General features: G+C 47.3%; 1 protein-coding gene and 1 long non-coding RNA gene across 3 annotated transcripts in view; both read left to right on the forward strand.

The window, feature by feature from the left end:
* Window positions 1–248: 248 nt before the first annotated feature.
* LOC128778552 (uncharacterized) lies at window positions 249–17,360 on the forward strand. The gene is made up of 2 exons (XR_008424135.1): window positions 249–1,048; window positions 12,761–17,360. It is a non-coding gene; the product is annotated as an uncharacterized LOC128778552 (long non-coding RNA).
* Window positions 17,361–21,190: 3,830 nt separating this feature from the next.
* The window catches only part of PIP5K1B (phosphatidylinositol-4-phosphate 5-kinase type 1 beta), a 310,458-nt gene continuing 309,770 nt past the window's right edge, over window positions 21,191–21,878 (forward strand). The window contains exon 1 of one of the 2 annotated variants that reach the window (XM_019463652.2): window positions 21,191–21,685. The gene's annotated coding sequence lies outside the window, so the exon portion shown is untranslated. The remainder of the gene's footprint in view (window positions 21,686–21,878) is intronic. The other variant, XM_019463653.2, reaches the window with a different exon arrangement.

Genomic DNA, 21,878 nt, shown 5'->3' on the forward strand with positions numbered 1-21,878 from the left:
GTCCCGATTTCATTTCCGCTGGATAAATACCCAGAATTGGAACCGCTGGATCATATGGCATTTCTATTTTTAATTTTTGGGGGGGGGACCTCCGTACTGTTTTCCGTGGTGGTGGCACCCACTGACATTCCCACCAATGGTGCACGAGCTTTCAACTTCTCCACATCCTTGTCAACGCTTAGTAGCCATCCTAATGGTGTAAGGTGCTATCTCATCATGGCTTACCATGCTGGGGAGAGCTGGGGGAATCCGTGGTGAACTTAGAAGATATTAGAGATCACATTCTTTTACCACATTTCTAGTAGACATCGAGTGTCCGGACCATTCCACAATACTGCCAGATACCCCAACTGTGGTGATCTGGGTTGAGTTCCCACAAAATGTCCGTTTGTCAAGTGGGACCGTAAGAATCCTCGATCTCACTTAACACCGAATTTTGTTCATGACTCAAAGGATACAGGCAAGAAAAAGGCACAACCAGAACCTTCTTCTCCTGCTGGGTCCTCAAACCACCAGCTGCCAAACGATGTCCCTCCTCCCGCATTAAGACACATTTTGGTGTCTGAGCAGCTGATGAGTTTTAAACCGTGTGGACGACTGCTCTCAAAGAAGGCTACATCTGTTTGGAGCCTCGTGGCTTTTTAATTCATTAACTATGCAGGTAGGAAGTGTTTACCTGAATACCCCCATTCTCCAGGCAGCCACAGCCCTTAATCCAAAAAGTACACATTTATTTACAATACCCAATCCAAACAGAGCAGGGGATTCCCGTTGAAAACATTTTTTACATAGTCCTTCCCCATATCTTTCTCCTCCTAAATATCACTGCCGGGATTATAGGGAGGTCTGGCTGAGGCGTCTCAGGGAAGGAGTGAATTACAGGCCTGTGCTAACCCTTTTTCTCCCATTTCATCCCCAGGACTCAGATATGACCTTTGCCCGCTGACCTCCCTCCTAGTCACTTCCATGCACGCCCAGGAACCTGCCCACGGGCTCTGGCTCCAGGACTCCATAGTTTATCCTTTCCCGAAGCCTTCATCCCACAGAGGTAAGATCACCCTGTCCTTAACACAGCTAGGCTTGTGCTTGCTACTCGGCATTTTAAAACGAAACCATATTTTGTTTAGATATATACATAAACATGTGAAATCTGTAAAAAACAAAACAAAACAAAACCAAAAACCAGCAAGGGACTGATGAACCCAAAGAAAGGTAAATGTTTACTTCAAACGTGGGAGGGAGGGGTATGATTAGGGAAGGATGCACAGGAGGCATTTTTTTTTTAAGTTTATTTATTTATATTGAGTGAGGGAGAGAATGCGTACGGGAGGGGGCAGAGAGAGAGAGAATCCCAAGCAGGCTCCGCACCATCAGGGCCGTCGGCATGGAGCCTGACGCAGGGCTCGAACTCTCAAACCGCGGGATCATGACCTGAGCTGAAATCAAGAGTCAGACCCTCAGCCGACTGAGACCCCCAGGTGCCCCTTTACAGAAGGCTTCTAAAAGAAGAAGATCTAATTCTTCTCCAGGATATTGTGGACCCGGAGCTTTACTGGTTTTCCAACCGTACAATTTTATGCTCTTCTCGATGCACGATACGTTTTACGATAAAAACGATTGAATTAATTATAATTTCCTGGCGTCATGTCAGTAGTGAGAGGCGTGTCAGTGAATTCGTTTGGAAGCAAGCCCATCACTTTGACATGCGTGTTCTGTGAGATGTTCCCCAAAGTCACCATAGGATGGGGGGGTAGTGAAGGAAAAAAAACCTAACCCAGGAAAAGGCAAGGCCCCTGACAGTCTGCCCTACTACCACCATAGCTGTGCTTCAGAGGACAAGCCACTTCCTCTCTCTGGTCATCAGTTTGCTCATCTGCAAACTGGGATACTAATAGCAGGATAGTAGGGAATATGGCTCAGCTGCTGCCTTCATGGAACTTAGCAATCGTTGGGACAGAGAGGCAAGTACATGTAGGTTCTACGGGTACTAGAACGGGACAAGCACGAGGTACAGTGGGAGCAGAGAGAAGGGATCTCTACAGTTTGAAATTAAGGCGGTGCCACATATGAAATATGTGCTATATGATTTTTAAGGGAAGTTTCTATACTTTAGGGTTTAACTAGGAGGCTGCAGACATTGTCACTTGCAAAAGACAGCTAAAGGATCACTCTTGCTTCCTACCTCCACACGTCCTGCATACCCACCTCGATGACGTTACTTTTCCCTCTTCAGTGCATCAATTCGTGTGTTTGTCTCTCCCACTGGATCATGGCCTCCCCGAGGGCAGGGGTTTGTGTTACTTATCTTTGTATCAGAGATGCTTGGCATGTACATTGCTGTTTCCCAAGGACTGCGAATCAAGTGTCGCCCTTTTATCATGGCCTCTCCCTACCTCCGGTCCCTCTCTGTCTCTCTGGTCTCTTCTCATACCGCCGTCCCCCGCTCAGTACACTCCAGACACTCTGGCCCTCCTTCTGTCCCTTGATCATGCCGAGCTCATTTTCACCCAGGGCCTTTGCACTTGCTGGGGACTCCTCCTGGAGTGCTCTTGCCTCGTTTTGTTCAGCTCAGCTTATACGCCGTCTCCTAGCACCTTTTTTCCTGTCTTCCCACCTGTCCCCTCGGCCCTATTATCTCGACTTATTTTCTCCAAAGCATTTGTACTACCTGTAATTAGATGATGTATTTACCTTTTATTTGTGGTCTCTCTCCTCCATCAGAGGAGTGGAGGGACCTCCAGTGTCTGTCCTGTCGTTTCTGCCGTATCTCCGTTAGCTAAGCTATTGTCTAGCATATGGTAGGTACTCAATAAATTTTTTGAATAAGCAAGTTCATGGACAGGTATTCTATAACTATTTCTGTAACTGAGATGAATAATGTCTTCCCGAAGAATTTTGCAATGAAGAAAATGGACTCAAGATTAGTATGCTAATATAGTGCCTGACACATAGGAAGCACTCAATAAATATTTATCCACTGAATGAATATACAGAATACATAAATAGCTCTTGCAAACCAATTTTAAAAACCCAAAACCAATATATAAATTAGCAAAGGAAGAACTTTTAGAACTAATGGGTTTAGCAAGGTTGCAGGATTGAAGGTCAATATACAAAAATCAATTGTATTTTGGGGCACCTGGGTGGCTCAGAAGGTTAAGTGTCTGACTCTTGATCTCAGCTCAGGTGTTGATCTCAGGGTCATGAGTTCAAGCCCTGCATTGGGCCCCATGCCGGGCATGAAGCCTACTTAAAAAGAGAAAAACAAAACATAGAGCCGGATTGACTGAAAGACACGTACCCTGTTCATTGTTAAATGTCTGTCCTCCCTAAATTGATCTATCCGTTCAACATAATCCTTATCAAAATCTCAGCAGGATATTCTTATAGGTGTCAACAAGCTGATTCTAAAAATGACGTGAGAAGGCAAAGGAATTAGAATAGTCAGTACGTTTCTGAAAAAGAGGAACGAACGGGAGGAGGCATGCCACCGGATTTCAAGAGTTGCTATAAAAAGCCAGCAATCAAGACAGCGTGGAATTGGCAAAAGGATGGACATATAGACGAACGAAACAGAACACAGAGCCCAGAACCTGACACGTACATTATTGATCAACTGATTTTTTTTTTTTTTACAGAGATGCAAAGGCAACAGAGAAAGATAGTCTTTTCAACAAAAATAGTACTTGAATAAGACATCCATGTGCAAAGGGGCGCCTGGGTGGCGCAGTCGGTTAAGCGTCCGACTTTAGCCAGGTCACGATCTCACGGTCCGTGAGTTCGAGCCCCGCGTCAGGCTCTGGGCTGATGGCTCAGAGCCTGGAGCCTGTTTCCGATTCTGTGTCTCCCTCTCTCTCTGTCCCTCCCCCATTCATGCTCTGTCTCTCTCTGTCCCAAAAATAAATAAATGTTGAAAAAAAAAAAATTAAGACATCCATGTGCAAAAAGAATGAACCTTGACCCGTGTCGTGCACTGTATACAAAAATTAATTAAAAATACATCAGAGAGGAGTGCCCGACTGGCTCGTTCAGGAGAGCGTGTGACGTTTGATCTCGGGCTTGTGAGTTCGAGTCCCCTGTTGGGGGTAGGGATTACGTAAATAAAAAAAGTTTTTTTAACCTAAAAAAATAAAAAATAAAAATACATCATAGACCTAAAATGTAAACCTGAAAATACAAAACTTTTGGAAGATAACATGCAAAAAAAAAAAATTCTTGTGACTTGGGGTTCTGGGAAGATTTCTTAGCTATGTTACCAGAAATATGATCCACAAAAGAACAAGCTGATGAATTTGAACATCATCAAAATTAAGAACTTCTGCTCTGCAAAAGACACTTCAGGGAATGAAAAGACAAGCTAAAGACTGGGAGAAAACATTTGCAAATCACGTATCCACCACAGGACTTAGATCCGTGATCTATAAAGAGTTCACAAAAGTCAATAATAAGAGACTACAAATCTATAAAGAGTTCACAAAAGACAATAATAAGAGACTACAAAGCCTACAATATTGACTGTTTGGTTTTTATAAGGAGTTTGTGGGTGCTTGCTATACAGCGATGCAAAGAGATGAATCGGAGATACATATACTGTATCAGTCAGGGTTCACCCAGAGAAACCGAACCAGTGGGAACCAGAGGGAGACATACGGTAAGAGGTTTATTGCCAGAAATTGGCTCATACAACCGTGGACCTGGCCAGACAAGTCTGAAATCCACAGCACACGTCATCGGGAAAGACAGACTGGAACAGCCGCGTGCGAGCTCAAGCTGCTGTCCACAGATGGAATTTCTTCCTCTTCAGAGAAGCCTCGGCTCTCCTCTTAATGTCCTTCAACCGATGGATCGCATCGGGTCCACCCAAATTATCTAGGAAAATCTCCTTGACTCGAAGACAGCTGATTGTGGACTTTAAAGCACATCTATAAGATACCTGCCTAGTAACACGTAGGTGAGTGTTTCATCGAGTAAGTGGGGAGTGTAGCCAAGTTGACACACAAAAGCAACCATCGTGCGTGCCAACAAAGAAAATCTTGTAAATAGAATGCTGAGCACCGGCAACACAACGTTGCCCCATGGTATGTGAGGTATGGGGAACCTTTACATAAAAGCTTAAAACAAGCAAACAAGAGAACAAAGGTGATGGATACATGGGTCTGTCAAACCATGTGAAGCAATGATAAACAGCTACTTTTGATCCTGACTGCCACCGGTGGGAAAGGAAAGGGATGGAAGTAAGGGTGGGTGTGCGGAACCTGTGATTTTTATATATTCATTTATTTTTAATGTTTACTTATTTTTGAGAGAGAGAGAGAGAGATTGAGCATGAGCAGGGGAGGCGCAGAGAGAGGGGGAGACGCTGAATCTGAAGCAGGCTCCAGGCTCCGAGCTGTCAGCACAGAGCCCGACGTGGGGCTCAAACTCACGAACCATGAGATCATGACCTGAGCCAAAGTAGGATGCTTAACCGACTGAGCCACCCAGCCGCCCCTATCCGTGATTTTTGTTTTAAAGGTATAACACTCCAAAGCAAGTAAGGCTTTTAAAAAATCTTGCTAAGTTTGGTCTTGCTATTGCAATTGTTTATTGTATCATTGTTTTTTTAAAATTCTTTTTAATGTTTATTTATTTTTGAGAGACAGAGCACAAGTGGGGGAGGGGCAGAGAGAGAGGGAGACACAGAATCCGAAGCAGGCTCCAGGCTCTGAGCTGTCAGCACAGCTGACAGGGGGACTTGAACCCACGAATTGCGAGATCATGACCTGAGCCGAAGTCAGACGCTTGACCAACTGAGCCACCCAGCGCCCAAATTGTATTATTGTTAATACCTGTGTGTGTGTTTGCAATCTTCCACAATACTTTTTTTGAAATCATGATGATTGCCCTTCTTCAGACAAGCCTGAAAAGCATGTTCACACTGGATAGATAGTCAAGTTTGAATTAGAACCCCACTGGATAGGATCAGAGAATAGAAGCTTCTATTTTTCCCCTAAATGCCAGATACACCTTGGGTGGCTGCTTTGGGGATTTTTTTTTTCATAGATCAGTGTCTCAGGGAATGAGCCTCACCTCCTGGGAGCTAAGTCCGGAAAGTCATGGTGTTCATGGTACTCTAAGCCTGTGCCCAGCGGAGAGCGCAGAGCAGGGTGTGAGTCATTCTTACTGGAGCATTGACCTTGGCTGACCTCCACAGTGTCAAGGTCTATAGCCAAACAGAACTCCTCACTTAAGGAACTAGAGATAAAGAGGCGGGTGGCCAGTCACATGGCACATGGCCCCTGTTGGAATGAGACTTGTCACACCTCCCAGGGGGCTTTCAGCAGGACCTGCCCATGCATTCACAAGCTAAGGCACACGGTGCTGAGACACCCGGGGCTGAGGGTTCTTCCTGAACGTCAGATGACTTCTGATTTCATAAGTGGTGTTAATGTTTTTTATGCTTATTTATTGTTGAGAGAGAGAGAGAGAGCATGAGCAGGGGAGGGACAGAGAAAGAAGGAGACACAAATCTGAAGCAGGCTCCAGGCTCTGAGCTGTCAGCACAGAACCTGACGCGGGGCTCAAACTCACAAACTGTGAAATTCTTAAGCGGTTTTATACACAGACCCAGAGAATACAACCTGCCACATGCCTGCAGCAGTGGACCGACTGACATTTCATACGGCATACCAACATAAGTCTTTTTGTGAAAATTAACTCTGTTTTTACCGTGAAAAAGAATTCGTGTCTTTGCAGAAATTCAGCATATCTGAAAAAGCAAGAGAGGAGAAAATATTAGTCTCCCAAGAATATCCTGATACTATGGTAGCGGTAGTCTTTGTTTTTCTTCGCCATACGTATGTATATTTTCCTGCACTGAAGTCATCCTTTCGATAATGATTATTGATCAGCTACTGCGTTCCACGCTTTCTTCTGGGCGCTAGAGATATATAGGAACCAAACAATCAAAGGGTCCTTGCTCTTAAGGAGCTAAGAGTGAGGAGGGCCAACCATAGACAAGTAAATGCATTAAGACACAAGAGAAATGTGGATAATATGTGGTGTAATGAAAAAAATAACGCCGGATGACACTGCAGACTTATAATGTGCTGTTCTAAGCCCTTCACTTCATCCGTATTATTACATCCGGTAAAACTTGTGCATCTGCGCGCGCTTTAGAGGGAAGGTGGTTACCGTAAATCTTAGAGTACAATGGTCAGGGAAATGCTCTTGGAGGAGATGACTGAGGAGTGGAGGTGCGCCTGAACAGAATCTTACAGCCTGGGGGTTAGGAGCCTTCTTGGAGAGGGCACAAGAAGTTCAAGTTCCCTGAAGATAAAATAGATTAGCATGTTGGTGAAACAGAAAGCAAAAGACGAGTATGGCTGGAATTTGGAGACGAGAGGGACAGAGTTGTCAGCAGTGACACCACGGATGCGTATTTTGTGATCAGGCCGTGGAGGGCCCTGAAGTCCACAGGAAAGGCGTTCCAGTTTTATTCTATGATACTGGAAAGCCTTTGGAAGATTTTAAGCGGCAGAGTGGTAAAATGCGCTATCTATCGCCTTAAAGATCACGGGGCACAGCGTTCAGCACATGGATTTGAAGGAGGCAAGAGCCAACACAAGGGGATCAGTTCAAAGGTCCCTGTGGTCGTCCAAGCAAGAGGCTGTGGCTCCTCGGACGAGGGTTAGGGCAGAACAGACGAACAGAAGACGAGCCAGTTAGGATTTTGTGAAGGTGACACTGTTTTTAAAGTTCTAGGTATGCCATTTATTCTGCTGCACTTTATAAAATAAGGACTTGAAATTTCTTCTGAAACAGAATTTTCAATTACGGAATTACGGAAACCAAATTGGAGAACAAGCAGGGGAGCCTGCGAATGATACATCCCAGGAAGATGGCAGGGTGACCCCAGGACTGCCTTCCTTGGACGCTCCGAGGAAATTTTGAAAGCGGCAGAACGAGGCAAGTTTCTCCAGCTGTTCCCCCCCCCCCACACACACCCAATTTACCCCCTATTTTCATGGTCTCATTTCGGTATGAGTAAAGGACAGCTTTTGTTACAGCTGCTACTCATGCAACAGCGGAGACAATCAGCTGACACATCTCCTGTGCCTGACTTCCCAGCATCCTACAGACACGATCTGAAGGTCAGGGACCCTCTTTGCTACAACTTTGCCTGCCTTAAGTCCATGGAAAGTTGAAGGCAACTACAGGCAGGGCTTTACCAAAGGCTAGAGCACCTGCATTACTGGTTGTGACAAAGAAGCCGCTCCTCCTGCACCTTACTATCTACAGTAATGATGCCAGATATCTTTTTTCAAGTCTCCCTTGTAGAGAGATTGCCAATCTCAGAGTATCGTCTTGGTCCTTAAATTTTTGCTCTAATGACCACAGGATGACTGCTTCTGTTTTCCAACCAGACTTGGCTACCATCTGGGTTTTTCTGATTGAATCCTCATGGTGTAATTTAACCCAGCCCTCCATTCTCTATATTTCCTATAAAGTTGTAAACCCCAACACACGTAATCCTGACAACTGAGACAGGGCCATCAATGTGCCCGCTTTACGGAGGAATAAACTGAGGCACAGAAACGTTCCATTCCAGAGGTCATAAAGCCAGGGTTTGAATGCAAGCAGATGCTTTTAGCCTGCATACTGAACACAAAGAAATATATCAGAAAAGCACGAAGGCAAGTCCCCGTGGTCGAGCATTCTCCGCGAACAGATAACTGGCGGGTTTGTAAGCCTAGAAATCGATTAACTCAATTATCAACAGTTACTGAGTACCCATAGTGCGTGCTGGGCTAAGCTGTGGGATACAAAGGTGGACCGGACCATGCTGAAGATGATGAGGGCTATCATGCCTGAGGGCTACACAGAGCCTGCTGTGTACCAAGCCCCATGCTAGGTGCTGTGGAGACAGTGATGATGGTCACAAAGTGAATTTCCTGTTGGAGCTCATTCTCATGCAAGATACACGGTGTGTTAAATGTTGTAATGGGGATTGTTCAGAGCTGTGCAGTCCAATCCAGGGTCACGTGTGGCTACTTAATTACAATTGAATAAAATTTAAAATTTAGTCCCTCAGGTGCACTGGCCACCTTTTTTTTTTCTAAACATTTTTATTTTCAAGGTTTTTGGAATCCATTGCCACATTTTTCCCCCGAAGAGTTTTGCCAATTCATACACACAAAAGCAATTCACTATAATCAGTGCCTGCCGCGAGCTGGTCCTTGGGAATAAAAGGCAGATCCTCGTGTAAATTCCAGTTTTTCCACATCCTCGCCAGCATTGGGCTTGAGTTTTCTTTTTTTTTTTTTCTTTTTTTAAAAAATTTTATTATTTTCCTAATATAATTTATTGTCAAATTGGCTAACATACAGTGTGTAAAGTGTGCTCTTGGTTTTTGGGGTACATTCCCGTGGTTCATCGCTTCCATACACCCAGTGCTCATCCCAACAAGTGCCCTCCTCAATGCCCAGCACCCATTTTCCCCTCTCTCCCACCCCCCATCCACTCTCAGTTTGTTCTCTGTATTTAAGAGTCTCTTATGGTTTGACTCCCCCCCTTTTGTTTGTAACTATTTCTTTCCCCTTCCCTTCCCCCTGGTCTTCTGTTACATTTCTCAAATTCCACATATGAGTGAGACATGATATCTGTCTTTCTCTGCCTGCCTTATTTCACTTAGCCTAATACCCTCCAGTTCCATCCACGTTGCCGCAAATGGCAGGATTTCATTCTTTCTCGTTGCCAAGTAGTATTCCGTTGTATATATAACCCACATCTTCTTTATCCATTCATCAGTTGATGGACATTTAGGCTCTTTCCATCATTTGGCTGTTGTTGATAGCGCTGCTATAAACATTGGGGTACATGTGCCCTTGTGTCCTTTGGATAAATTCCTAGTAGTGCTATTGCTGGGTCATAGGGTCGTTCTATCTTTAATGTTTTGAGGAGCCTCCATGCTGTTTTCCAGAGAGGCTGCACCAGTTTGCGCTCCCAGCGCAAGAGGGTTCGCGTTTCTCCACATCCTCGCCAACATCTGTAGTTTCCTCTCATTTTAGCCACTCTGACCCGTATGAGGTGGTATCTCACTGTGGCTTTGATTTGTATCTCCCTGCTGATGAGTGACGTTGAGCATTGTTTCGTGTGTCTGTTGGCCATCTGGATATCTTTGGAAAAGTGTCTACTCATGTCTTCTGCCCATTTCTTCAGTGGATTATTTGTTTCTCGGGTGTTGTGTTTGGCAAATTCTTTACAGATTTTGGATACTAACTCTTTATCTGGTATGTCATTTGCAAACATCTCTTCCCATTCCATCGGTGCCTTTTCGTTTTGTTGATTGTTTCCTTTGCTCTGCACGGCCCCCTTTGAAAGTGCTTTAGTTTTTTTAAGGGCATGTTACTTTTTCCTTTTAAAAACAAAGAAGCAAACAAACAAGCCTGCTTTATTGAGGTGAATTTGTATGCCATTCAATTCACCCATTTCAAATGTATAATTTGATGGTTTTCATTATAATCACAGAGTTCTACATCTGTCATTGCCATCAATTTTAGAACATTTTCATCCTTCTCCCCACAAATCTAGCATCCATTAGCATTCATTCCCCATTTCCCCACCAAGTCCACTGCTCCCCAGCCTGAGGCAACCACTAACCCACTTTCTGTCTGTGTAGATCTGCCCATTCTGAACATTTCCTAGAAATGCCATCAAACAATGGGGCCTTTTGTAACTGGCTGTTTTCAGTTAGCATAATGTGTTCAAGGTTCATCCATGGAGTAGCACGTATCAGTGCCTCATTCCTTTTTACTGTTGAATAATATTCCGTTGTATGGATGTATTCCATTTTGTTCATCCATTCTTCAGTTGATGGAGATTTGGGGTGTTTTCACCTTTTGACTCTTGTGAATAATGCCATGTAAACTCTCGTGGGGACGGGTGTTTTCATTTCTCTTAGGTGTGCACCTGACAGTGAAATTGCTGGGTCATAGGGTAACTCTGCGTTTAACGTTTTGAGGAACTGTCAGACTCTTTTCCAAAGTGGTTGTACCTTTTTATATTCCCACCAGCAGGGTATATGGACTCCGGTTTCTTCCTATCCTTATTAACACCTGTTATTATGTTTTCTGATTCTAGCCATCCAATAGATGTGAAGCGATGCTCATGGTGGGTTTGATTGACATTTTCCTAGTGGCTAATAGCACTGAGTATTTGTTCACGTGCTTATTAGCCATTTGTATACCTTCTTTGAAAACAAAATGTCTATTCCCATCCTCTGCCCTGTGCATATGTTATTTTGAGCTAAAAATAGAGTATAAAATGTTGTAAAGCATAGTAAGCAAATACTAAATGCTGGGGATGGTCGTCTCTGGGGAAAGAAAATGGAGTCATTTCTTTTTTGCTTTTCTCAATTTTTACAACACACGTAAGCTTTTGTCATTGTCAGATATTAAATATTTTCCCCAATTCTTTGTCTTTTCTGATGTGAAAAAGTAGCACAAGATTGTTTTTGTTTTTTTAATTAGAGACAATATCAGCCTGAAGGTAACAGTAGCTAACACTTCAGCAGATGTCCCTCCAGGACATTTTTCTAGGCTTTCTGTACTTGTATGAGGCTGGAGAATACACGCAAGTTCACGTTATGCCTTTTGTTCTAATCGTATCATAAACGAGCCCTTGCATATTAAGTAAACCTCTTGAACTGTGTCTTCTGAAAGTCTCTAGAAAAAAAAAAATGCCACGGTATATCTCTTGGTGTGCAGAATGGTCCTGAAAAAGGGCGTCTTTCCCACAGTCATGACTTTAAAATGAAGGGGAAAAAATGAAGGCACACACGGACACACTCTGTCCCCTAACCCTTGGAAACCGCAAGCGCAGTAGAGCTTGGGGAGCATGTAGCCCGTCCTTTGCTTCAGTCGGACCCTCCCCCTGCTTCACGCAGGGAAGGACAGAGAGGAGCCTTACACAGTCCGAGCCAGCTGGGAGGCTATCCAAAATTTTGTAACTCCTATCTCCATGGCGTGGCTGTGCTTTTTGACTTAAAGTGTTTGTAAATCCCCACCACACTCTAAACGCCCATATTTTTTCCTCAAGGATTATTTGTGTGAGAAAAAAAACACATTCCTCTTGCTTGCCCCATCCTCTTTCTCATGAAGTCACCTGGGCCATCCGGACAGGCTGACTGCAGACAGAGCTGTGCTGCTTTTTGCCTTTCTTTTCCCCCCTCCCAAAGGCTCCAGAGATTCCAGTGGCAGTGGCTTCAAAAGCTGATGGCACAGATTCCATTTTGTCCCACGATAACGGAATCGACAGCACTCTTTGCTAGAAGACACCTTGACACTTGGCTTCAAGTGCTCGATTCTCGGTAACAGTAAAAGCTGTGGACTCTTTACGTTCCCGTGCGTGTCCACAAACGTTTCCAAGATAGGGTTGCCGTCCCCCAACCCCCCACATCCTAGGCTGCTTCCAACCTAGACACTCAGGGAAAACACTAAGAAACAAGAATACAAGAAATCTGATGGCTGAAGACCCTCCCCTCAGCTCGCAAGCAGAGCTGTGCGAGAATAAGTTTAACGTGAAACGATTGGTCTTTATTCGGCGCACTGGGGAGAGACTATAGTGTTCTCCTCTCCTTCCCAGGCACAGGGCTGCAACAGATTTTTCCGGGCGTCTTGCTGGTGGGTGTTATGAAGGCCCAAGTCTGACCAACGGAACGTGGGCGGATGCGATGTTTATCCCTGACATCTTAAATCTTTTGCCCTCTCGTCTAATTCAGCGGGCATTTGGGAATCAACAGTTGACCATTATGGTGCCACAAGATGGAAAGACCCAGGGTCCCCGAATGACCGCGTGAAGCCAATTCTGCCACCAAACTGTGTTGAACAGAGGCATGAACGGGCAACGAACCTTTACTGTATTAATCCACATTGGTTGTATCTTAAAGCAGTTGGCATAGCCTGCTTAATAGATTTCCTTTTTCTATCCCCCATCCCAGCGAAATGTTCTAGGTTGCCGGGACAGCTTGTGGACCGTGTGCTTAAAGAGATGTCAGGGTAAGCGTTCCATTTTGCTAGCCAAGCATTCAAACGTCGCCAAGAGACGAGGCTAGCCGGTGAGGTTCTGCCGAAATGCTTCCAAGTCAGGGAAGCCCCTGCATTTTCTGAGAAATAAAAGGAAAAATGAAGGTTGTGCTCCTGGTGCGTTCACACCGTGAGGTGTCACAGAGACCTTGAGACGTCTTAATGTGGGCTTTGCCGGGTGACGAAAGTGAACACCCCCTTCTCTTCCACAAGTATTTATTGTGTGGTTAGCATCATGCCCCCCATCTCGCCTCAGAAAGCAAGTCTGAGAAATTCAAGAGTTGGCCCTGGACGCTGCCCCTCCATGCAGGGGGGACCTCAGATGGCGCATGGCAAGTGAACTGCAAGAATGTGTCAGCTACGCCGATGTGATGTCTCGGGTGGACGGCTACTGCCTGTATTCAGGGAGCTTAAGCGTCTCTTGTATCCATTCCCTTCCCTTCCCGGGAGACTCCATTATTTCTTGGTACTCTTTCTAGACCTGTCACCCTTTCGTGGTGACCCATTTGGTATCACATAGGTTCGCTGTTGATGAGAACTGTTTTCGGTGTTGCAAGGAGGTCAAAAACAAACAGTATTTCCCGGGTTAGAACAAAGAAGGCTTTGGCTTGAATGAACTTTTGCTTAGTCACGAAGAACCCAGGGCCCGGCTCTGCTCTGGGGATAAGACGACAGCCTGGGTTTCACTCCTGGTTCCACAGTTGGATTTTGTGACTTTTACAACACACTGTTTCTCGGGGCGTAAGAGTCGCGATGCAGTTTGAGGAGTTTTGAGTGACACGACTGATGTATTTCAGCCTCTTTTCCCTACTTCAAGCTTCCCCCCCCCCTTTTTTTAAGTTTATTCATTTATTTTGAGAGAGACAGAGACAGAGAGTGCAAGCGGGAGAGGAGCAGAGACATAGGGGGACAGAGGATCGGAAGCGGGCTCTGTGCTGAGAGCAGACGGCCTGATGAGGGGCTCGAACTCACAAGCCTGAGATCGTGACCTGAGTCAAAGGCAGACGCTTAACCGACTGAACCACCCAGGTGCCCACCCCCCCCCCCCACTTCAAGCTTTTAAACCTCTCTTTTTAAGCCTCTCCAACCCAAAGAAGGTTTCTTACTCTCTTATGCAGACCTTGACCTTCAGCTTCCTGAGAAGCCACGCTCAGACCTGATGTACCAAATGTGTGTATACATTTTGTGTGCCTTTACACTACTTTCTGAACTGCTGCATGGTTTTCTGTGCTGCCGTCCCCTCTCTGTTCTCTTCCTTCGTTCTCCCCTCCGTTCTGACACTGTCTCGTTTTTCTTGTTCACTCTTCCAACCAAACCCCGTTAAGTCTATGCTGGTTTGTTTTGTGTGTTTTTTTTGTAACTTCTGGGCAAAGTGAAAATTCACCTAGAAAAGCTACCCACGTGAGTCTGGTGGTAACAGGAGAAAGACGCCACGGAGACAAGGAGTAAGTGAACACAGAAAACAGATCGTACGGGCTGGTGGAAATTCGGCTGGAGGTTTTCACGGCCTGTGCCTGTTTTTAAACGCGAAGGCAACGGAACATCAAATTTTTTCTTCATCTTAGGGTTTCCCCCCACCCCAGCATGAACCTTTAATTGGCAGCCATTTTCTTTGGGGAGTTATTCACGTGCATATGGTTTTCGCGCGATGCCCATCTCGACGCATATCATTTAATAAGTGGAATAGGGTGTGCAGCTGCTACAGGGGCATATTTTCTACCTAAAAAAAAAAAAAAGTTAGGAGAAAAGTAGTGAGGTAGTGGGAGTTGGCCGAGGTACACGTGTACTTCCTGCGAAGAGTTCCGCGTCCTTGACTCTTCACCCGGCTCAAGCCTTGGCACCGAATGTGCTACAGAAGGTGTCTAATGACCAGAGACCGTTAGGTTTCCAAGTGACCTCTCTGAGCCTCCTGTCTCACACTCTTGGGATACAGACCAGGAATCTCAACCCAAAAGAGGATGCAGACTTCACTGGTATGGGGACAGAGCTGCGAGGAGAAAACAGCCACTGGGGCTCCTCGCTCGGTGTTCTTCTCAAGCCTGAGAGGAAGGAGGGACAGAAGGCGGATGGGATTGAGGAAGCAACGAAGCAACGGGAAAAGAGAGCCCAAGCTCCAGGAAAGGGAAGATGGTCCAGGAGAGAAAGAAGAAAGGGACTTGGGGCTGAGGTGCCCAAGCCTTTGCTAACCTGAAAAGTAAACTCAAAGTTAGAGACCAGAGGGTCCCCAGGGGGGATCCGGTCCTCTGAAAGGAGCATCTCACATTGTACAGGGGAGTCGGCGAAGCATTTGGTTTGTCTGCTTAGAAAGGAAGTTTCTAGAAAGAGAAGGCATTGTGATGTTAAGATGACCCTTCAGAAGCTGTGAAGGCTGTAGTCTCTACTCTCCTACCGTTTGATGCCCCTGGAGGCTAGGCATGCCTTTCATGTGGATGCTTGAGTGGTTTCTTTCTAGTCAGAGACTTAATGGCAGACCGAGTTGCTAGATCTACCCACGGCCGATCAATGCTTCGCAGATTCCCTCTGGCCATCCTTTCTGGATCTCCCTTAGATATCACTAATGAAAAAGTCAAATACGCGTTAAGCAACCTAGAAGAACCCACACTTCCTCATTTCATAGAAAGGTCCAGAACGGAATTGTAACTAGCCCCCAATCCCCCATAGCTTAGAAGAATGTATCCAATGTGGTACCACAATCACCCTAAAACATAGCGGGCAGGATAGTCTCACCAAAATGGCTGTGACCAGGCCACTTTATCCCTGTACGTACACGCTGCCCTGCAAAAATGTAGGGTGTATTTCCCCTCCCCTTGAACCCGGTTGCTCTTGTGACTGCTGTAGCCAATAGAATGAAGCAGAAGTAGCATTCTAGAACTTCCACGCTCAGTACCAAAGTTCCAGTTCCTCCCTCCAGGACGCCAGCTGCCGTGTAAGAAGTCTGACCCCCTTGCTGAAAAGACCACATGCTTTGGAAGCCACATGGAAAGAGACAGGGGGCACAGATGTGTGAGTGAAGCCTTCTCAGACCTTCCAGCAGCTGGCTGGTTGCAGCCAAGTGAGTGACACTAGCCGGTGCCCAGCTGACTCAGAATCATGAGAAATAGTAAATGGAGGTTGCTTTTGGGTTTCGGTTTTGGGGTGGCTTTTCATGCAGTGATGGAGGACTGAAGCGACCGCTTAAAAGAGGCACCACGCATTATTTTTCACGGACCTGGGAGTCGGGGGCGGGGGGTGGTTCTGCAGATCTGGACCGAGCCTGGCCAACCTCATCTGGACCTGCCTGGGCCTCTGCAGCCTGTGGAGGGCTCGCCAGTCAAGGATGGCCTCAGCCGTGATGACTCATCTCTGTAGCACAGGGTCTTTTATCCTTTAATGGAGTTGTCCTCCGGCAGTGGCAGAATGCCAAGAACAAGAACAAAAACGCACATACTTTTTAACAAATAAACTTTTCAGGGGGTGCCTGGGTGGCTCCGTTGGTTGAGCGTCAGACTTCGGCTCAGGTCACGATCTCACGGGTTGTGGGTTCGAGCCCGGCGTGGGGCTCTGTGCTGATGGCTCAGAGCCTGGAGCCTGCTTGGGATTTCGTGTCTCCCTGTGTCTCTTGCCCCTCCCTCACTCGTACTCTGTCTCTCTCAAAAATAAACATTAAAAAAATTGTTTTAAATAACAAACTTTTCAAGACGAGTATTAGATTCACAAACCAACTGAGGGGAAGGTGCAGAGATTTCCCGTATCTTCCCTGCCTGTCCCCCACATGCTGAGCCACCCCCCTGTATTAACACCCCCCCCCCCCCGCCACCAAGAGTGGTACCTTTGCTATGGTTGGTGAACCTATGTTGACACATCATTATCAGCCAAAGGTCACAGTTAGGAATTTGTGCTGTACAGTTTATGGTTCGGACAAATGTGTAATGACAAGTATCCACCACTGTAGTATCGAAACAGAGTAGTTTCACTGCCCTAGGAATCCTCCTTGCTCTATTCTTCAAACCTCCTCACCTCCAACTCCTGGAAACCACCGATCTTTTTCCTGTCTCCATAGTTTTGCCTTTTCCAGAATGCTATATGACCGGAATCAAACAATATGTAGCCTTTTCAGATTGGCTTCTTTCACTTAGCAATATGTATTTCGATTTCCCCTTGTTCTTCTCCTAGCTTGATAGCTCATTGCTTTTTAGCATTAAACAACATTCCATTGTCTGGATGTGCCAGTTCGTTTATCTGTTCATCTACTAATGAACCTCTTGGTTACTTCCAAATTTTGTCCAAATTATGAATAAAGCTGCTAAACACTCTGTGTGTAGGTGTTTGTTTTTGTTTATTTTCAGGATGCTATTTTTTTTAATGTAATTTATTGTCAAGTTGGCCAACTTACAGAGTATACAGTGTGTTCTTGGTTTTGGGGGTAGATTCCTGTAATTCACTGCTTACATACAACACCCAGTGCTCATCCCAACAAGTGCCCTCCTCAATGCCCATCACCCATTTTCCCCTCTTTCCCCCAGTCAACCCTCAGTTTGTTCTCTGTATTCAAGAGTGTCTCGTGGTTTGCCCCCCTTTCTGTTTGTGACTATTTTTCCCCCTTCCCTCCCTCCACGGTCTTCTGTTAAGTTTCTCAAGTTCCACATATGAGTGAAAACATGATATCTGTCTTTCTCTGACTGACCTCTCTCGCTCGGCAAAATACCCTCCAGTTCCACCCGCATTACTGCAAATGGCAGGGTTTCATTCTTTCTCATTGCCAAGTAGTATTCCATTGTGTATATAAACCACATCTTCTTTACCCATTCATCAGTTAGTGGACATTTAGGCTCTTTCCATAACTTGGCTGTTGTTGATAGCGCTGCTATAAACATTGGGGTACATGTGCCCTTGTGTCCTTTGGATAAATTCCTAGTAGTGCTATTGCTGGGTCATAGGGTCGTTCCATCTTTGATGTTTTGAGGAGCCTCCACACTGTCAGGTAGGTTTTTATATGGAACTAAGTTTTCAGCTCCTTTGGGTAAGGACCAAAGAACAGGACGGCTGGATCATACAGAAAGAGTGTGCTTCATTTTGCAAGACACTGTCAACTGTCTTTGAAAGTGGCTGTACTGCTCTGCATCCCCACTAGTAATGACTCAGAGTTCCTGTTGCTCTACATCCTCGCTAGCGTTTGGGACCATCAGCGTTCTTCCGTCAGAAATTCTAATAGGTACGTAGAGCTATCTCGTGGCACGAACAATTTTCAAGGCTTCGCTTACATTAAGTCTACTGATGTTCTACTGGCCAAAGTAAATCGTACAGGTGAGCCCAAGGTGGGAGGGGACTACAAAATTGAAGAGAAAGGGCCTGGATAAAGGGAGGCCATTAATTGGAACCATTAAGGCATCAAATCTACCATAAGGAATCTGTGCATATTTCTCACAGGGGAGTATTAAAGGGCAGTAAGATGTTGGACTAAAACCTAGAAGCAACTAGAAAAGTCACATTTGAAATTAGGTAAAACAATTAGATGAGCGCTTTCTAATTTGTAAATGTTTCCAAGCTTTCTGCCAAGTCGCTCTTGCTCTGATATTGATGTTGTTTTATTTCCATTAGAGGGTGACGTTCCCCAATTTCTGTTGATATCTATGGAGAGACAGAATTGGGAAGAAATGCACATCTCATGTAGGACCAATCACTATGCGGTCCCTTGTTCCATGAATTAATTCACAGTAATGATAATGTTAAGACTCTTGGCAGAGTTCCTTAGGATCCTGTTTAATAAGAGCTTTTATTTTTTAATTTTTAAAAATGTTTTTATTTATTTTTGAGAGAGAGAGAGAGAGAGAGCACGCGCATGAGTGGGGGAGGGGCAGAGAGAGACACAGAATCTGAAGCAGGTTCCAGGCTCTGAGCCGTCAGCACAGAGCCCGATGTGGGGCTCAAACCCACGATCATGACCTGGATGCTTGCTTAACCGACTGAGCCACCCAGGCACCCCAGTAAGAGTTAGCTTTCTAATTAGCCAGTGCGCAGTCTGCTGTGTGACTTCTCTCTGGAAACCTAAGGCTGCTGGCTCAACAGAAGGGAGGTAGTGGGAAAGAAGGGCTGTGTTACACGTATATGCATGCATCTGTATGTAATGTGCGTGCTCCCCTCTGATCCACCGTGATTTCAGTCTGGTTTTACCTGTTCTCACCTCCCCTGCATTCCCAGGAAACACTGAAAACGGACTTTACATTTGCCTTTCCCACTCTGGGAAGCAGCTTCGTTTTCCACTCCCTGGATTTCAGAGCGGCCAGAGGAGCAGAGAAGGGGAGACTGGGATCACCATTCCCAGATCCTAGCCAGCCTGCTACTTACAGTGGTGTGGTGCTGCCCCCTATGCAGGGATTCACTGCAGGCAGATGACTGGTCCTTGGATCTGTTCTTCCTCCAGCTCCCCCTCTATCAACCCCAAACTGAACTTTGCTAATCCAGTGCCTCTGTTATTTCCTGTTCAGGAATTGGGAGTCAGGGAACCTGTTTTCTGGCTCTTGGGTCACTTAATGTCTTTGGATAGTAGTTTTCTCTTCTGCAAAGGGATCAAGCTGAACCAGATGTGTGTTCCTGCTCTGAACTTCGAAGAGTCTGTGATGCTAAGATAAAACCACGACAAAGTCAGGGCGCCTGAGCAGCTCAGCTGGTTAAGTGTCTGACTTTGGCCCAGGTCATGATCTCGCAGTTGACAAGTTTGAGCCCCGCGTCGGGCCCTGTGCTGACAGCTCAGAGCCTGGAGCATGCTTCAGATTCTGTGTCTCCCTCTCTCTCTCTGCCTTTCTCCTGCTCTGCCTTTCTCTCTCAAAAAGGAATAAGCGTTAAAAAACATTAAAAAAAAAAAAAAAAGCCAGGACAAAGTCCCAGGATCCCCAACACGTGATGCCCTAAAACTCCCAGGAATGGCCAGACACATCTAGAGGAGGTAGGCTGGAAAAACTGTCCAAGAAATAATTGATATTTGCATTACCAAGGAATGACTATGCTCCATTCCAAGCTGATATTAAAACCATTACAAACTTACCCAAGGAAGGGGGAGAGAGGTACAAGAAGATTTCAAAACCAAAAAGAGGTGTTCATTTGCTGACAGCTTAGGAAGCATCCTTTCAATCAGAAATTGTGACTCGCTAAGCCAGGGATATGTGAGGATAGGGGCCATGAAGTGCTTTTTCTCCAACGGAACGTATCCCACGTTTTACATCAGTGTTGTGTTTTGTTTTGTTTTTTTCTAAACAAGGAAAAGGAAGGAAATGATGAGGGTGAGAAATACCACTAGCTTCCATTCATCTGGGAAAGATCCTGTGGGTACCTTTCAGTTCCTATTAAGTAAATTCAGCTATCGTTTTCAAGACGGCCTTTTCCCCAGAGCGTCCGTACATCTGTCCCCTACCCTCTCTTCTCTCCCCCAACATCTGGTGAGACTGCAGGTGCCCCCACGCCCGCTCAGCGCCATCAACACGATAGGTCCCCTACTCCCACCACAGCCCATCCGCTCTTGACCTCTCGACTTCAGCCCTCCAGCCTTCTGGAGTCCCTCCAGCCTTCTCTCTCCCGGGACCCCTTCGCCAACCTACCCTACCTGTTGGGTAGGTCTTACTTCCTGGGGACTCCTGCTGTCATTGCAAGGGGAGACACCGGCGCCTTGGAATCCTAGCCGTCCCTTCCTGGTGCAGGGGGCACCTGTGCTTAAACGCTGGCTTCGCGCAAGCACAGTCCAGCGGGCAGGCGACCGGGCGCTGCGGAGTTCAGCGGCCTGAGGAAGGCCGGGAGGGGGGGTGACCTCTCCGAAACACGGCTCTGTTTAGCGGGGCTCCAAGACTTTAGAACGGCCGGGGGGCCCGTGGCGAGCCCTGGAGAAACCCGCCAGACCTAGGGGCCCGCCCCGGCCCCGCTCTCCGTCCTAGGCACGCGGCGGCCGGACGGAGCGCCCGGCCCCTCCGCACCGACTCCCGCGCCCAGTCCGACTGCGGCGGAGGCTCCCGCCGCCGCCGCTGCAAGCCGGTCTGCCTTCCCTGCAGGGCGTGCGGGGATGGAGCGAGGGGGTGGAGAGAAAAGGGGAAGAGCCTGGGCGGCCGGCGGGCGGGGCCTGCAGCCTCCCCGAGCCGCGGCAGCCGCCGCGCCGACTGCTCTCTCCGCGCCTCGCTCCGACTCAGGCGCGCACTGCGCCGGGACCCGCGCCCGCGCCCGAGCCCTGGGGGCGCCGCCGCTCCTCGGCTCCCGGCCCCCGAGCGCGCCGCGTTGAGGCCGCGCCGGGCAGGGGGGGCTCCGGCTGCCGGGGCTTCGGCGGCCCGCTCGCCGCTCCGTGTGGCCGGAGGACTGGCGGGGAAGGAAGGGGAACGCGGGGACACACACACTCGCCGCGGCGCGCGCGCATTGCACACTCGCCGCCGCGCGCCCCCGCCGAGGCGCGTCCCGGGCGAGTTTGGCCCCGCGGCTCCGGCCCGGCACCTGCCGGCTCCGCGCGCCGCGCCCCACCCCCGCCCGCGCCGACCCTCCGGCCCCTCCCGCCCCTCGCCCGCACAGATCTCCCGGCGCCGGGGGGGAAGCAACTACATCCCGACAACTTGCAGACTGTGGCGCAACTGGTCTCGACAGCAGAGGCGCCCGAATGCTGCCCGGGTGAGGTAAGTTTCCTGCGCGTCCCCGGCCCCTCCTCTCTAGACCCTCCTCCAGGGCTGGGGCTGGGGGGGCTCCGCGTCCTGACCAACCCCGGAGGTCTCTCCACGTTCGCACTTTGTCGGCGTAGTGCTGGGGGTAGGGTGGAGGTTGTGCGTGGCCACCGAAGCGGGACCTTCATTCCGCTGGGGCCACGGCCGC

This window comes from Panthera pardus, unplaced genomic scaffold (genome assembly GCF_024362965.1).
Source record: "Panthera pardus isolate Hobbes unplaced genomic scaffold, ASM2436296v1 HiC_scaffold_20, whole genome shotgun sequence".
Classification (NCBI taxonomy): Eukaryota; Metazoa; Chordata; class Mammalia; order Carnivora; family Felidae; genus Panthera; species Panthera pardus.